This window comes from Teleopsis dalmanni, chromosome 1, assembly GCF_002237135.1.
Source record: "Teleopsis dalmanni isolate 2A chromosome 1, ASM223713v2, whole genome shotgun sequence".
Classification (NCBI taxonomy): domain Eukaryota; kingdom Metazoa; phylum Arthropoda; class Insecta; order Diptera; family Diopsidae; genus Teleopsis; species Teleopsis dalmanni.
The window spans coordinates 187,633,564-187,638,239 of NC_051846.1; positions in this window are offsets into that span (position 1 = coordinate 187,633,564).

The following is a 4,676-nucleotide window of genomic DNA, read 5'->3' on the forward strand; positions in this document are numbered from 1 at the left end:
GTCAAAGGAATCTCTGAGCACAGCAAGTGGTGCTAATATTTATGGTAAATCTCTATAAGTACAATATCTTATTTGGAAATGGTGTGTAAACAGATTCTAATTAGGAATTAATTAAATATTCTGTTTAACATAATAGTAAATATTATTTTTAAATCTTTTTGAGTTAACAAAAAGATGTTTGCTAACATAGATACAAACTCCATTAATATCAAAGTACTTAACATCGCAAACTAAAAAACCTTCGTAATATATAGATATTCCACATACACATATCAATATTTGTATGTAGTATAATTTCAGGATATCAGAATCTGAAGCTAATTGTTTACAGTCCAATTAACACTGAACTGCACCGATCTAACTTCCCAGAAAAAATTAACTAATCTCATATCCCAAGGATATATAATAAACCGATATGATCCCAGTCCCTAGAAAAAGTAATATATTTAGTTAAAACGATATGATCCCAGTTCCTAGAAAAAGCAAACTAATTAGATATTCCCAACAGCAAGAAAACGATATGCATTATAACAGCAAAAAGTGATTAATCATCGTCTATAAAATAATCTATAGATAATGATCTATATTATTATCATCATATTTGGCAATCCAAATAGAATTAAACCCTGCAAGCGCTTTATAAGACGACATAATTAAACATATAAACAACGTCGATAAGTTAAGGAAAGAATTTATCCTAGCAGATTAGCTGCTACATATCTTATTGAATATATCTTATTGAATATAAGAAATTCGAAACAAAGGACTATAAGAACTAAGATGGATAGATAAAGTTGATCGTTGATACAAAAGAACTTGAATTACATTAGAAAGATGAAATTGAACAAAATAAATAAACGCTGCTGTATATATGTTCATTTTATATAAGAATTATAAGAAATCTAAACTGAAGGACTAACACTTCATTAATAAATAACTGAATCGGAGTACAAGATAAATGGGTGTCGGGATATTAAGTTTTTGGAGTATAAGACTAGTTGTTACTGGAGAGCATTGGTTAAAAAGAAATCACAATTTAAGAGAAGGGTTTACAAAAGAAACTTCACAGACGAGAAAGAATGAATCTGATAGAAGGCCTTGAAATGAGAAACCTTTTGCCTTGTATATTTAAACAAAACGATTAAAAGTTTAAGTGAGTAAAGTATTTTGGATAGAAGTTCATGAGAACTGCTAAGTATGTTCAAGGTAAGGCACAGTAAAAAGTTTTTTAATCGCTCGATATTGAATTAAATTTTAGATGGCAGATTTGGGATAACCTTTTCAACAAGATGTTAAACTTGGGAGAAATCTTCCATGAAGACTGCAGAGTTGGGATAACTACCCGAGCAAAATTACAGAGTTGGGATAACTCTCCCAGCAAGATTGCAGAGTTGGGATAACACTCACAACAAGATGTCAGACTTTAAATTAGTCCCTAAACAATATGGGAAAGTTAAGATAACTCTTCTAACAAGATAGTAGAGTTGGGAAAAATTGTGCCTAACAAAATGGCATATTTGGAAGATGGCAGAGTTGGGATAAAACTCCCTACAGGATATCTGACCTTGAATTACTCTTCCCTCAAGATAGCAGAGTTGGGATAACCCTCTCAACGAGATGGTAGAGTTGCGATAACTCTGCAAGCAAGATGGTAAACTTGGGATTACTCTCCCAACAAGATGGAAGAGTTGGGTTAACTCTCCAACAAGATGGCAGAATAAGGACAACTCTCCCAACAAAATGACAAAGTTGGAATAACTCTCCTAAAAAGATGGAAGAATTGAAATAATTCTTCTAACTAGATGGCAGAGTTCGAATTACTGTCCCAACAAGATGGCAGACTTGTGATAACTTTCCCAACAGGATAGCAGAGTTGGGATAACTTTCCCAATACGATGGCAGAATCAGAAGAATGCACATCTGTAATTTAAACAGTGCGAACACTTTCTTTTCAAACACATGAAAACACATCATTTAAACGAAAAATTAATTCAAACCAAATGAGAAGAGAATATTCAATTTAAATTGACCCTATTAAAAAACAAAGTTCAAATTTTATAGCGTATAATTTAATAAAATTTTATGTAATTTTTATTATATTAAAGTCATCTATTTTACTACCAAATAAATTTTATCTTGAATACTCATTCTATTATTATGATCATTACCGAACTTAACAGTTGCAGTATCTATTTTTGTCTGTATATGTATGTATATATGTATATGTTGTATGCTCGTACAAACATTTTCTAGCTTTAAAAATTGTTGATGTAGGAAATGATTTTTCCAAAATTATAGACTTACACACACACACTCACATTCCTATTCGGAAATTGTGAATGAAATTCTTATGTGTGTACTTAAGTGGTTTTCGTGTTTGGGTGTGTGTGTGTTGTAAGCGCTATTACGTGCGTTAATTAAAAAACAAAAGAAAAGAACTCTAACCGGCTATAAAAATAAGAACCGACTAAAAAGAAACATGTGGCATGAGACAAACACACCTTAACCTTGCATCACAGGTACAGAAATGTTTGTGCAAATGTAAAAAAGGAAAGTTAACTTATTAAATGTTTACTTGTCAGGGGCACAAGTGACACTTTACATTAAATGTACATAATACATATGTACATATGTATATACGTATATATAATTTTTTTTGCGTTTGTTTTTTTAACTTTGGAGTAATTTTCACATTTGTAACCAGTAAATAAGTAAACACTATTTTGGTAGTGAAGCGTGAGTGCTTTGCATTGTTGTTGCATAGGAAATATAAAATTTTACCACAAGGGATATTTAATTGAGCAAACCTATGATTGTATGTATGTGTGTGTGTTTTTTTATTTAAAAGGAACACAGTGAAGTCACTTCATTTGGGTTGAATAAAATAAACGTTGACGTTATACCTTTTTTGGTAACTTCCTGGGATTGTCATAGGAAATTTTTTTTTTCTTTATACAATGCGTTTTTAACAGTAGACAATTTTTATTGTTGTTTTTTTTTAATATATACAAATTTTAAGGTGTATTTTATTTAAAGTTTGAGACTTGAATTTTTAAGTATCTTTTATCGAAGTAAAAATATATTTATAAGGATAAGTTTTTGAATTTAATGTCATTAATAAAATCAAATTGATTAATTAATTTGAAACAATTATCAGTCTCAATTATCAATTTTATTATATTTTCTAAAAACTACTGAATTACATATAAGAAATATATCTTAAACTAAAAATATATTAATAAGCATAAGTTTTTGAATTTAATACCAATAAAAAAAATCAAATTGTTTAATTAATTTTAAATAATTATTAGTCTCAATTACCAGTTTTATTATATATTCTAAAAACTACTTCTTTTCTTCTTCTTGTTCTTGAGTTAGTGCTATTACGCACTTTTACTCTGTAATGGCTAGGGGGCTTATCACTACCCCACACTAGGCTAAGAAATCATATCATTTATTTGTCTTTTAGTTAATGACGGATCTTAAATCAGCATATCTTCCTGAGATTCCAGAAGTGGACTTAAGGATTGTTAGGACGGGGTTAAGTAGCGTATCAACTTTAGTGAATAATTTGAGAGCTCTGTCTCTGAAATATTTTTTCACAGAGTCTATCCAAGATCTCTATGTATGTCTGTTGATCTAATATACCATTGAATCTTAAACAGTCTTCTTAAAGTCAGGTTTTAAGCTATCTGAATTACATATAAGAAATAATTCTTAAACTAAACATATACATATTTATAGGAATAAGTATTTGAATTTAATGTCAATATAAAAAATCAAATTGTTTAATTAATTTTGAACAATAAGAACAATAAAGTCTAAATTATCAGTTATATTATATTTTCTAAAAACGTCCGAATTACATATAAGAAATATTTTTTATATATTCTATATAAAAAGGTGCCGATTTTGAAGATTTTATTAATTTCATGAAAACGAGTTGAAAGAACTTTTTAAGGTATTTTATACCGTCTTATTGCATTAATTAAAATTTAATGTTTTGACTTAAAATAATAATTGCAAAAACCAAAATTCTGACTTATTTATTATAAATTTTAAGTATATTTTTAAGCTGCATAATGAATTTTTGTAATCTTATAATATATGCATTTATCTTAAATATTTTACATATTTAAGTTATCAAAAACATGCGCTCAAACGGATATTTTTATATATACATATATATATGTATATGTAAATGTATGTGTACATAAAAAACTGGTATAAAACTTGATGAATGTCTAAATGCCGGCTAAGTACTTTTCTTGCACAAAATTCATCACGTGCGAATTTATTTTTTTTTTATTTCCATAACATCAAACACACACACACACATACACACTTGCATGTCACATACACCAGAGCAAATGGTAACAACCTAGCCGTTTTACTGCTGCCTACATCTGTCTATGGAGAAAAAAAAAGTTAACCTTGTATTAAGATTTATTTACCTTTTGTTGCTGTTATTCTTAATATGAAAATATATGTGTGTACATTTTAGCAAGGTGGCATTGCAAGAAAGTGAAGAAGTAAGAAATAGATTATAATCAAAAAATTTGGCAACGTTGCATATTAAAAACAAACTGTCTTCAGACAAGGTGTTAAAATTCTTTTAAATAAATTGCCTCAATCAATTTATATGCCGCAATAATAATGATGAAGATAGATTTTTC